Below are 14352 nucleotides of genomic sequence, written 5' to 3' on the forward strand. Positions count from 1 at the left end.
ATATGCTAAGCCTTGTCAACTGTTCACCTGAATTCGGAAACGTATGGTATAAATCAAAACAGGGAATAGCATCGGACATAATTTTTGTCATTGATTCATCGAATTTCGAAATTCCCTCAACATGTCTACCATAAAATTTCTTGAAAGCTTTACTGGGGCCTTGAATGCTGTAACCTTGATCAAACAACTTCTGAGCGTGGGTGGTATGTCGCTCTTTGAAATCCTGATAAAAAGAGCACGCTCCGTTGTACCTCAAAAGCTGTGAAATGTAAACATCAGAGGCTGTAGCTGTTGGAATATTGCTCGACATGAAAGGGAAGTTGACCATTGGAAAATTGGAACCATCCCTTTTGTCATACAGCCTTATGGAGAGTTTTTTTGTCACTCTGAATCTTTGTGCATAGATCTAAATATGAGGCGGTGTCACTTGTCTCCATAATTTCAAGTTCAGGAGTGTAAATCAGTGGAAGGCAATTGGCTAATTGATTGATATTGAACGGTATTAGATCATCGATGTTCCGGAAGCTTACGTTAAACTTCTTGGCCAAATAAGCTTGTTTTGATTGTGCCAACCAAAGCAGAAATTCTTATTCATATGCATAAAGAAACATATCCGCAAGGAGGATGACACAATTGGTGCCAATGGGGATGCCTACTTCGTGGCGAAATGTTTTACCCCCAAATTTTACAAAGATGTTATCAATGCAAAAAGCATTTCACATATTGGTTTCTCGGTAAACATACACAAACAAACCCACACGCACACTAATTCTAGTTGAGCACTTTGTTGCAGCAATTCAACACTTCGCCAGATCATGATGCATGGCCTCATTGCCTCATGAGCAAAAGGAAATGCCATCTCTGTTTAGAGTAATACTGTATTAAGGTCTAGCCGTCGGTGTGTGTGGTTGTGGCAGCTCAAGTTTATAATGTCATTATTAAATTTTCATTTTTGTCTGCAAATGGACTCTCAGTAGAGCTTGTGTCAATGTTCTTACTATATTTAAGCTTTTATGCAAGGGCTTGTTTCTTTCTGAACGTATAACATACATTGGCAAGAAAATGTTATTTGAATGTATAGTTTGCAAACGTATTTCTCAGCTTGAGCGAAAGTTACAACTGAGGGGCTACTCAGGTGTGCGGCGGGCTGTCGCAAACAAGTATTTTAAAGCCACCTGCCCCTTTCCAACTAATCGACCTGTAATGTCTGTTCCAAAAATGCATGGGAATCTGTTTACGCCTCTGATATAGTTGGTCCCAGTGCTCTCAAAACTGACTCCAGCGTAATGGCTTTGTGTCTTTCCTTAATGTCTGTGATGAAACAGATGATTGCAGAAGTAAAACATCTGTCCCTCGAGAGAAACTATGAGAGGATGTTCTCTTGCCAATGTTGCTTCATGTGTATGTGGAACACGTTAAGTGTCTGCCTCCAACAGATATGGTGTCTATAGTTTAATAGCCAACAACAATAGTTCCACCTTGTCTAAAACCAAGTGCAATTCGTCATATTAAACATGATTTTATAGATGCCAGTGCATATATTTTGGCATAGTATTCAGGGGATGATGAACCATTTCATGCTCTGAATTTGTGGTACACTGTATAGAGAGTGGCTGCCTGCACTTAGATCATTCTCCAAGAGGTCAGTGGATGCCAGAATAAGAGGATGGTTGTTGATGACGTAACATAAAAAATGTGACGAACACATGGCATGAGCATTATCTTGCTCAATGTCAGAATTATGTGTGTCATGTTAGTGGTTAGCAGTTTTTCAACAGCACCATCTCCTTGTTACATGTGAAATGTTATCCGACAATTCGGTACGTTCAAAACATCAATAACTAAATACACATGATCAATCAACAATCAACAAATTATATTGAAATATTTGAGATTTCAGGATTAGTTACACAAACATAAATATAAATGATCTTGTCACATCAAAGTGATTATTGTCATATTGAGAGAATTATTTCTGCAATTTCAATTCGCTTAATTGAATTCTCTCCCCTTTTTCTTTGTGTCATTTTAATTGTTTCAAACTCTCTTCTTTCTTTCTCTCTGAAACGCTAATTCAATAGTTTTCAATTCAAAACATTTTACCCTTCTTAAGCAACGCCAACGCATATTCGCCTAAACGTTCCCTTTCAACCAAATTCTACAAGTATCTTAATTTCCATTTTGCTCACTGACGGCTTAACATCAAGGTAATCATTCTTTGCTGCAGCTAACTAATCCGATTTGATTCTCACTTGGAGACAGAAGAAATGTCTCAAGGTTGAAACTGCAAATTGTTCCTACTAATTTGCTAATAATCCCGCGTAAAGCTTTGAGCACAGAATAAACACAAGCAAATTTAAAATTGAAAATGCTTTGCTTACAAATTTGGAATTCTCAGCGAATTTCATTTAGATTCCAAAACAGCTCTCGATTTCGTTTACTGTTTGCTTACGAAATCGTAACTCGAATGTTAGTTAACTCCAGTAAATAACCATGAACTTATTTTTAAATACACAGGATAGGATTTACAATCATAAATGACAAAAAAATACAATGGCTCAAATATATAGAGCAGTAATACTCAATACCAAAATACCACATTAACACTTTGGGCGATTCCTTCAATCAGACCATTCAGTGACACAACCAACGTCCCGCGACCAGCCACTTGTACTTCCACACGCCAAGCTTGATGCGGCCAGCATCTCAGCTTCAGAAGACAAGGCTAGGACAGGATACTGTTCACAGTAGAGTCAAGATTTCATCTGTACAGTTTTGATGGTCGGCAAGGGTTTGTAGGCATCGAGGAGAATGTTTTAGAGACGCTTGTGTACCACACGTTGCCAATTTGCGGTTGGAAGTTCATAACCCATAAGGGGGACACAATTCAGCTATCATTGTTCATGACTGTTTGAATGGCATACCCTATCGGAACGACATCGTTCAAGATCATGTGCTACTCTTTGATCAAATGCAGGGGTGTTACATCACAGGCGAAGATGCCTGTCCACATGTACCTCGTGCCATAATCATGTGAATCTTTAGGCGCTGTTACACCATTGTACAGCCCTGTCCGGCTGTGGCCCAGACCCCTACCCTCTGGGGAGAGATGGAACGTCACTGAACCACAGTAACAGCAGCTTAGTTGGACCAATGTTGAGTTAACATTTGGAGAACAAAATCATCCAGGCTGTTTCTATTCACGTGGCGTCTTAATGCACCGCTACCTCTTCGCCATAATCAACGCAAATGGTGATCACACCAGCCGATGTCCGACCCATTTCTTTAGCGCGTTGCTCAGTCTGTATTCACCAGGTATGGGTTTTGTCAATGAGTTTTTCATGATGTAACATTGATCAGACGAAAGAGGAAATGTTATGTTATTTTCAATAAAATTTTCAATTTCAATGTAAAATTTTCAATGTTATTTTCAATAAAATAACATCGACTGTCCTGCTTTATGAAGCAGTGTTACTATTTTCCTTAAGAATACGTACGGTAACATATGCTGTTGTTGTTATTTCAATGTGGACAATATGCCTTGGCATTTAACAATTATTACATACATACTTAAAAGTGCTGTTATGAATGGATCAGATTTCATTTGAAAAAATAAATAATAATTCCTCAGTGTCAAATTTAAGTACTTTAATTTAAACAGACACAAGAAGAACCCGTTTCATGTCATTTCAGTTTCAATATGATTTTGTATCTCTGGGCTATATAACGAATTAGATGTGTTGTTATCTATCACACTGATATAAGCATTCTTTTGGACCAAAGGGCCAATATCAAGAAACAGCGCTTGTTGGCAGTCATTTCGGTAACTGGAAGTGGTCATTGTATTGAAAAGAATATATTGCAAAATGCTTTAAAATGTCATTATGCTACAGGCTGTTGAAAACAGGAAATTGTCTGCCGCATATCTTGAAGATTAATGTCTGGTTCAGCTGTAGGAAACATGCATCACCCTTCTTCAAAACAGCTTAAATCTTCATAAAGAAACAGAACTTTAACATTGATTATTCACAGCTTTATCAAAGATTTAAGGCAAACAGATTGTATTTTGATTGCCAATCATCTTGAATTTTTTTTTCCAAAACAAATTGAGGTTTTGACTGATTTTTTAAGGATGTGGGAATATACTGGTATTGAACATAATGCACCAAGTCCTGTGTAATCTTTCTCTTTCAACCTTGGTGCTGCTTTTGTTGCATTTTGGCAACAAAACAGTGGGCAGCAATAACATCGTTGCTCTCTCGTGATCATTGTAGTGAAACAACCCATCATTTTAGCCTTAAGTATGGGCTTCCTTTCAGGCGGTCTTGCCAGTTATGGACATCCATAGAGGTATATCTACAAAATGAATACAACACAAGAGGGAAGAATGTTCTTTCTATCCCACTGTTACAAGTTGGGGAGCAAACTTTAAGCGTAGCCGGGAGGGCCTTGAAGACTTGTCAATACCAGGAGGCATGTTACATAAGAACGCAAAGAATGGTCCCGAGAATCGATGGAATGGTAATGCACGATTGAGCATCATGTTTTATTTCAGTAGGCATTTCTCAGGAGGAGAGTACATTACATTATCACAGTGCCTTTGGCAAGGAAGAAAGTATCAGCTTGTTGGACTCACAAGCTTCTGTCATCTGATACAAAACGCACCGGCACGTCTCGAGATAATTGAATGAAGCTGACCCGGAAAGATTTATGCTTTGATTTGTGGCAATAGATGTGAGCTTCAGAAGACAAGGCAAGGGTCCTTATTCTCGAAACGTTCGTAGACCTAAGATGTCTTAAGGAAGTATCAGCTTGTTGGACTCACAAGCTTCTGTCATCTGATACAAAACGCACTGGCACATGTCTCGTGATAATCAAGCGGTGATTGAAGCCGACCCGGAAAGGTTTATGGTTTGATTTGTGGCAATAGATGTGCAAACAACATGTATTTGACATCACCACCTCCAAAGCTGTCCAATCAGCTGGCAAGGTTATGGCCCAAATTTGTGCTCTGGGACGTCGACGGTGTGAGCATGGTGGTCTATCTTACAAAAGGCCAGGCAAAACGGAGCATTTGGAGGCAATTACAGAATGAAATCAAGGAGTGAGGTGTGAAGTTCAGAAAGAAGTGCCCACACCTTCAGAACTCACCATGTTCACCTAATCTGACTCTGTCCATCTTCCACTTGTTCTCAAGCACTGAAATATCTCTCTCTGGAACCCTTTCCTCTCAAATGATGATGTACCTAGATGTTTAGGAGAATATTTTGGCACTCAAGTGAAAGACTTCTGCAAACCTTCGCTGACAAAAGATCTGTCAATGCTGGAGGGAATAAATGCTTAAAGAAAAATCATGTCAGTGTCTTTAGGTTTTGTATCAGGTTCTGAACTTGTAAATTAACCCTCGCACCACTATTACGGGGACCAAAATACATTAAGTGCCTCGTCTTGTGCAGTCATATTGACAAAACTATGCTCTGTATGCCAGGAAAATATGCATTTTTAAATTTATGCAATGTAATTTCAGGGAAAAAAATACGATCGTAGTTTTAAGTAACAAAATATCTGGTTTTGCACTGTAAACTAAAACAAAGATCACCACACAAAACCTTTCGTCAAATCACATCAAATATATCCCTAAATCAAAACATAAATCAACGTCAGGCATATGCAGAAGCATTGTGAAGAAAACCTACTGTTTCAATTTAATTGGAAACCATTTGGTTCAAGTTCACATGCTGACAGTTCTCTGAAGATAATGTTTCATTATTAAGGAGTAGGTGATATTGACCAACAAAATGACAAGAGAACGTGCAAACACCTAGTTGCGGGTAGAGCAACGTGTAGGAAGTTGGACAAAGTGCTGTGACTATCTGTCCCAGTCCACCCAGCTGTGAATGGGTACCTCGTTAGGATGAGAAAGCCACAATAACTCGGTGCGCCTAGTGGCAGCAAGAGTTGTATACTCCCCAGGGAGTTGAGATTGCTAATACGATGTGCAGTTGATATTGACATCCAATGATCGAGGGAAAAAATACCAGCGCCTTTAGCATGCACTAGTGCGTGGATATGTGCGCTATATAAATGTCCTATAATAAAAAAATATAATAAAATAACGTTAACTTGAGGCTTTGCTTGCAGCAATGACTTGTTTAAAATGTCAGGTAATTTCAAAAGCTTACGTAACAACAAACCCTCTGAGAAACCCGAGAGTCCATTGTGCGAGTCCGACTATGCCATGAGCATGCATTTTATGAATCACAATAAAACAGCAATGGCACGTGTTGGTGAAAAGGTGAACGTGTCCTATCCCTCTAATCGCATCCGTCATAAACACATGCAAAGCTGGCCAGTTGCTCACCTAAAATACATTTCAAGTGAAAATAGCGAAATGCATCGGACATATCGGATCACTGCATATTTAGCAATCTCAGTCACAAGAACCCGCTGATAAAACGCGTAGATGAACTTGTGATAGTCAGTTTCATTCATTTTGTTAAAGGCGCAATTACAATTGTTGAATGTCAGCCAAGATATAATTATACTTTAGGACAATGTATTATATTATACTCACTCTTTCAGTGTTTTATATGTAACTGTCTTCTCAGTATGCGCAGAACAACGATTTGAGAATTACTTATTTTACATTTTGTAGTATGAACAACAATTCTTTTAATCACATTGCGTCAGGAAGGAAACATCATGAGCTGTCATAGCTCGCTGATCCCAAGGGCCTGAGGGAGCTTTTATTCCCGTATATTTTGTCCAACATCATCCTTCGAAGTAATGCCTGTGTTACGACGTAAATTGTAATAAAAACGTAAATTGTAATACTTGCAGCAAATTGTAATAAACTTGATCGAAGTATTGACATGTTCATGATCCGCTAGCAATGCATTAATGACAATTTAAATATCACAGTTAATATGATGACTTTGTCATCATGAAACCTACATTGAAGAACGTCGAGAGTGCTTCATCCATTTGCAATAGTATGGCGATAGTCGCCACTAAATCAATTTGCAAACGTATACCAATAGTTGCAACTAAATCAATTTGCAAACGTATACCAATAGTTGCAACTAAATCCATTTGCAATAGTATCGCAATAGTTGCAACTGAATCCATTTGCATTAGAATCGCAATAGTTTCCCCGGTGAACAGGATACGCAATCGATTCCCCGAACACCTGGCATCAACTATACTGATAGTGATCTATAAACACATGTTCATGATTAGTCGTATTCGTGTAATGGACTCTGTCGTAAGTAAAGATTTCGTGGGATTATGGAAAATGTTTTATGCCGCTTTTATTAACAGTAACAATACTTTTGCAACAATACTCAATATTGACGTAAAATTTTAACACTATGAATCTCGAGTGAGATAAACAAGCGCTCAGCAGTCATTCCATGTCAACTTGTAATCTTCTTCAATAAAATATGTCTGCTGCAAAACTGTTACTTTGATGGCTTTGGGAATCAGGTTGCATGTTCTTGCCCTCAATACTGCTGGGATTTCAGGCCATCATTCCATCAAACTGAACTCGGATGCCAGACCAATCATGTGATATGTTCCCGGCTTAAAGTAACAAGAACATCAAACTGAACATGAAAAATCTGTGTGTTGTTTTAATCAGCTAAAGGACTACTGAGTGGTAAACAGATAGTGCCACAAACCATCGATCTGATTAGCTTTGTTTTTGTGAAAGGAAAGTGTCTTTATGCTTTATAATAAGACTATCTAGCTTTCTATTTGGTGATAAAATGTTTGTTCAAATGTTAAATTAAACTAAAGTTGGTAAATATAATTGTAAACTTGAGTTTGTAAGTCTAGTAAACCTAAGCATATTTGAAAGATGGTGGTGTGTGTGGTCTCCCAAGTCAGTTGAAGTTAAGGAACGTTGGTCACGGATAGTCCTTGGATTGGTGTCCATGTGGGAGTTGCTAAGACTTCAGTCCTGCCCCACAATTAAGCACACGTGACACATGTGGTCTCACTTCAGGCAACTCAGCTTGTTCAAGTAATGAATGGGTACCCGGTGGGATAAGTCATGTGGCTATTACCCTTCTCACAGGCAGCTTGGGTGATCCGATGCCCATATTATGTTGTAAGCGCTTAGAACATGCCCGTGCAACGTGGGGTTCATCGCCATATACGTGGTCTTATAATTTAATACTTACATGGAAATATTGGCCTCATCAGATGAGATGGGTTCCGGTTCATTTTCAACGTCTTGTAAATAGTTTTGTCCTTTATCTCCTTGAAAATGGTATTTGTATGTTTTCTGAGTACGAGATATGCCCTTAAATCCTATTATACAGCCTAATTAAATAAATTCACGTGTCACTGGTAAATACCGGTTTAACCTGCTTATCGTTACAGGGGCACATCGATGTGTTTGTATAAGGCTGCAAAATGCGATTTAAGCGCCGAGCTGCTTGTCTCCCGGGAAGATATGAGTTAGTATCGGTCTTCAGCAACACATATTTGTCGAAAGAAGCATCTCACGGGGATCAAGTGGTCAGGCTTGCTGACTTGCTTGATGACCTCGTACAGCCATCGAGCAGCTGGAATATTGCTGACTTTAACAACAAATAATCACAAGAAGGAGATACAATGCCAGTTATATGTATCAGTGTTCGTTTGCGTTTTTCTTCATAAAGTGAAAATTTATAAAGTTGAAGTATTTAATAAAGATTTAAAGTAAAAGATGTTATGTTTATCGACATCGGAAATACTTGCAATACTTCCGTAGGTGTTTCGACTTACTCTGTCATCATTTTACTGCGATTTGAGTACGCATTTTGATGCAAAGGATAAATTTAACTGGGGTCGGAAGTGCATGACTGTATGAATGTCCTTTTAAGCGTTTACCATTTCATAGTGTGTTCCTGTGAGCGTTTACAAAGAATGTCTGTTCCCGAAGCTCCTCGAAACGAATTACTTTGTCCTTTTGACCTACGCAGAGAATAACTAAGTCATTGAACGTGTTACATGTTCTTAAAACTACTCCATTCACCTGTTTGATTGGCATTTTAGCCAAGTGGTTAAAGCGTTAGCTCCTCACGCCGAAGGCCCGGGTTCAATTCCCAACATGGGCACAATGTGTGAAGCCCATTTCTGGTGTCCCCCGCCATGATATTGATGACATATTGATAAAAGCGGAGTAAAACTAAACTCACTCACTCATTCAGATAAAACCCAGAACATTTATAAAATATTCCCTAGAATATGAAATGATCCGTAGCAAATGAACTTTTTTTCTCAGCTGGAACGACAAAAGAAGTACAGGTATGAATTTCGTATTGTGCACTGACACACCGTTCACACCTAACTATATCTGAACGTTGTACAAGGTAGCATATTGCCAACATGTAGATCTAGAACTGTTCAAAAACACTTCCTGTTTTCTTTAAATATCTTCCTGCCAGACAAGATGCCCAAAATAATAAGGACAATATTGGCGATGAATTATTTACTTGATAATTCCCTTGATATACCTGTATTCATCACAGGTATATATCTTGTGCTGATTATCACACATAGAGAGATATAAGTACATAAACGTCAATGTATAAAATATTAGATTACAGAGAATCTACATGAAATCGTACAACTAACGTTACACTGACCATGTGTAAGTTTAATGTACCTTCACACATGTTTTACACACACACACACACACACACACACACACACACACACACACACTCACACTCAAGTTTCACAGTGGGGAATACACCAAAAATGCCATGAATTGTTGGACATCAGTGTCGTCCCGCATGTTGTTACTGAATAACTACACGTCGAATGTAAAAACATTTGTTGTGCTGATAAGAGAGTCAGATTTCGTATGGATAATTATCCAAAGGGTACAGTTGCAGATGTATGTTCTCTGAATACAGCATGTGTCCAACTAAAACAATCTTCCAGCCAATTATTCCGAGATGATTTTGTGAAGGACGTTGTCTTTCAGCCTGCGTGTCAGATGTATAACGTATGAGACTCCTTTCCTTCCAAGGTTCCAATTATTTGGCATGGGCACAGGGGCATCATCCCTGTCCGATGCAATACATCAAGAAACAACATACTGGCACTGTTTTTTGGTTCCAATTAAACGGAAATATCAAAACTCGTTTATTTCAAATCTCAAGAAAAATGTAGTTTGCTTTTAGGTATTAAATGACAGACCCCAAGAAAAGAGCTGTTCCCTATGGTATTCAGTAAAGGCTTTAATGACTTCAGTTTAGAAGCATCTCTTCTTTAATGAAGCCAAAAAGAGCGGTTTGCTCTTTGGAATCTTCTCTCAGACGAACATAGATTGAAACGTGAAGATCGTCCCAGCCACCATGGAGGAATCAGTTATTTATGGCACACAGTCGGAAATTCAATTTGTTTCCAGTACCCACGCTAATTAACGCCAGTGTGATGTCACATCATATTTACCCTTGAAAGAGTAGGGGATAAAATTGTATGAGATATTATATTGGTTTCTAATAATAGTTTTATGCTAAATATGAGAGAATTGGAACACATTACAACCGATGATAAATCATGACAGTCGATGTCATGACCTCCAACGATCCTAAAAGACGACATGGGTCGGATTGGCAATTTGAAAGTTATCTTTTTTGGAGAGTTACGTGAAGATTCCCATTACACGTTAACTGGGAATCAGTACGTGAACCAACAAACAGCAAAACAGTTGATGTAATTGTAAGGTTAACCAAGTTGACAAGTCAATACAAAGCACTACTGTGGTATCACTATCGCAGTTAAACAAATACTGTCAGTACAAATTCATAAAGACGGTGATGATGATGATGATGATGATGATAATGACAATTACAATGACAATACTTTATTACCCCTAAGGGAATTCTTATTACATTTGAAAGTGATCACGTAATTATATATTAAAAATGACATAAAGTGTAAGAAAACACAAAACAATACAATACGCAATGCTAACAGTCATTTAAAAGGGGATTAAAGAATTTTGAACTCTTTTTGTTTTAATATGGGGCATTTGGTATCGGCGGTCTGAAGGTAAAAGATTATATTCAGAAAAAAAAACACGTGGCTGGAATCAGATAAAATTCTCTCAGCGAGGTTAAGAACACGGGAATTATTCAGAGCAGGTAAATCCGAAACCGACACCCCAGAGATTTTACTTGCAATTAAAATGATTTCGTTAAGATACGATTTGCTTTTGATATTAAGAGAGCCATACCAGCATTGAATTGAAAAGGTTAAAATACTTTCAACGAAACAATGATAAAACAACAGCATCACCTTTTTGCGACAATATTCTCCTCTCAGCAACACTAATCCAACTAAGCAGAGTACACAGACTATAATGACCATAACACTGGACGTCTTGAAACGTGAGATGTAATGATTGAGTGAGTATGTTTTACACCGCTTTTAGCAATATTCCAGCAATATCACGGCGGGGGACATCAGAAATGGGCTTCACACATTGTACCCATGTGGGGAATCGAACCCGGGTCTTCGGCGTGACGAGCGAACGCTTTAACCACTAGGCTACCCCACAGCCCCTAGATGTAATGTGAGATGCGAGGCAGTAGTTAGCTCCTCTTATATAGACAATAATAAGATGCGACAAAACTCTACAATACTCGGATGATTGTGAAATCACCTGTTTGCAGTACTTTCCAGATCTTTCTGTCTAAATCTAGTACAGGTTAAATATTTAGTACACCACTTCTCCCTACTGAATGTATCAAGCATGTCCTGCTTGACTGTATCGATTTTTCCATCACAAGGGATAAATATTTCAGTGCAAAAACAGTTAAGAATCTTTTTAGCAATATTAATTATCATTTAATTATTGAATTTTTTAAAGAAAGTAAACTAATTGATAAATTTTGATTGATATGTTTATGTATATATATATATATATATATATATATATATATATATATATATATATATATATATATATTATTATTGGTAGTTAAATTAGCAACTTAGATTGTTAGTGGCGGTATCCTCACGGGAGGTTGAAGTACCGTAAAATTATTGTCCTGAGAGGATACGTAAAACCCAAAACATAGGAAGTAAAATTTTATCTTCCACATTTTCACTCGTAGTATAATTGCCATTTTAATTGTGGCTAAATTTGCCTACAATCGCCAGCAGCTGAAAGGATGATGTAAATCCAGCTAGGGTCCATGCAGGTAGCAAAGGCACTGTAAGTCCCAATGGTCCCTAGTATGGTGGACTACCTTATATAGGCAATATATAGCCTGTTTTTATATTGCATTGTCTTCTGTAATTGAAATATTTTAGATTGACATACTACTTTTATATTTATATCTGTGATATTATAGTTGTTTTTACTGTCCTTCGCTGACAGGTTTTTATCATTTACCTTTACTTATTGTGAAATTATAAGTATTATACTTATATAAGTATGCAGTTCGTGTCTCCATTTGATGGGAACAGGTCGGAGCTTGTTGCTGGCTATGGTGTCTATGGATGTTTGCAGCTGGGCATTAGCCATACGTGCTCAGTATGGACAGACAAAAGGTCGACCCATACAACGCTTAGAAGAGATAGATGTTCACCAATGGGTCTCAGCATCTTGTACCGACCTTGCACAATATGAGTTGGGATTAGGTCAATCAAAGTCATGCCAACCCACATCATTACCGATCCATTGCCAACTTACCTGTCTTATGTTGACATTGGCTTGACGTTTGTTGGTTTGTTTGTTGTTTAACGCCGCACTCAGCACTATGGTGGCGGTCTGTAAATAATCGAATCTTGACAAGACAATTCAGTGATCGACAGGATGAGCATCGGTCTACGCAAATGGGATACGATGACATGTGTCAACCTCCTCTTAGCATCGGTTGCTGAAAACCTATTCTAACCAGGATCTTCACCGTTGAGAGAATCGGATAAACTGGGAGTAAAAGAGGGTATACCTGATTTGGGTTTTTTTGGTAAAAATTGAATAACAACAACTGTTTTTCCCTCAAATGGCCGACTAAGTGGATCGGATGTTTAGCACTCGGTACTAAGTTGATTGCGTATCATCGTTCCCCGATTTCGTTGAACATTTCTATGGATACTAATCAATGGTAAAACACATTTATTTAGAATTGGAATATTGCTCAGTGAAGCATCAAAATAAGACAACAATGGTGCGGAATGTATTATTGGCTTAATGCTGAAGCATCAGTTTGCAGTTGTCCACTGTTTTTAAATGATCGTTACTTCCAAGCACAAAGATTAAATCGTCCAGAATAGCCATTAGAAAGCCATTCCAGACAGTAAAAAGCAAACCCATTTAAGCATGTAGACACGGCAAACACGCAAGGTCAGTGTGTTTCGGTTATATGACCAAATGGTTTCCCGCTTCGATGTCTGTCGTTCTGACACATTTCACGGCAATAGTTAAGCCATACAAGGCACCATCGTGCCAGATTTCAAGGTCGGCATATCAGCAGTTAATGTGCCAAGCGCTGCTTCGGTATTGAACGTGTTACTAGGATTACTCAGCGACGTGACAACCGGCGACCTTGGAGAAATTTAAAGCAGAATTAATCTTAGGAAAACGCCATGCCGCACGAAGCCTTCTAATAGTCATCAGCAACATCAGCATCGACCAGCAGCTTAACCTCACCAGAACGGCATAAAGAAATCGATGACGTTATGTAACGCTGGATTTCTAGGGTAATGGCAATGATTATCTTGTTTCCTAAATTAGAAGGTCAAGTTCAACACACAATGCAAACCAGGGCGTCCTTATAGTGTTTCCGTGTCCCTCATGGAGGATGCAGATTAATTTGCCTTGAAGATGGATGGTATTGAGTTGGACCTTTGTGCTGCAGTCTTGGGCTGTGCTCAAATGTCCGATAGACAAATGACTTCGCTTTAAACTGAAGGTCAACACAGCATGTTTATTATATAATAATATCAGAATCGATGACCCAAAATAATTGCTGATGATCTTCAAACAAGATTTAGCCTTGGCATTCTGTCACAAATCCGTAATGTGGCTGAAAAGTGTAACATTAGGTTTCCTAACGTGCACACGTGTTGAGGGTGTGAATTTGTTGTTTTACCACACAATATCCAAGCTTTTTTACAGCGGTCTCTGGCAGATCTGACAGTCTATCCGCCTTATACAACCAGCATATGTCGGTGGGATCTATTCTAATCCGGAATCCCCACCAGGGAGATTAGAAAGGAACATGCCAAGGCATTACTGATTATAAATAATTTTCTCGAAAGCATTGAAAACCATCAAAGAAGATTCTTGTTGGTATGTTTAAGAAAAGTAAGGCAGCATAGCTTGACATTTCTAGAAAAATA

The 14352-nt window shown here is 38.4% G+C and overlaps 1 long non-coding RNA gene across 1 annotated transcript; it reads right to left on the reverse strand.

The window, feature by feature from the left end:
* Positions 1–371: 371 nt before the first annotated feature.
* LOC124289371 lies at positions 372–13942 on the reverse strand. Its single transcript, XR_006901680.1, has 3 exons — positions 13931–13942; positions 8998–9002; positions 372–478 (listed from the first exon to the last, which is right to left on the reverse strand). It is a non-coding gene; the product is annotated as an uncharacterized LOC124289371 (long non-coding RNA).
* Between the last annotated feature and the right edge of the window lie 410 nt (positions 13943–14352).

Source organism: Haliotis rubra, unplaced genomic scaffold (assembly GCF_003918875.1).
Source record: "Haliotis rubra isolate DU_JTF1 unplaced genomic scaffold, ASM391887v1 Scf44, whole genome shotgun sequence".
Taxonomy (NCBI): domain Eukaryota; kingdom Metazoa; phylum Mollusca; class Gastropoda; order Lepetellida; family Haliotidae; genus Haliotis; species Haliotis rubra.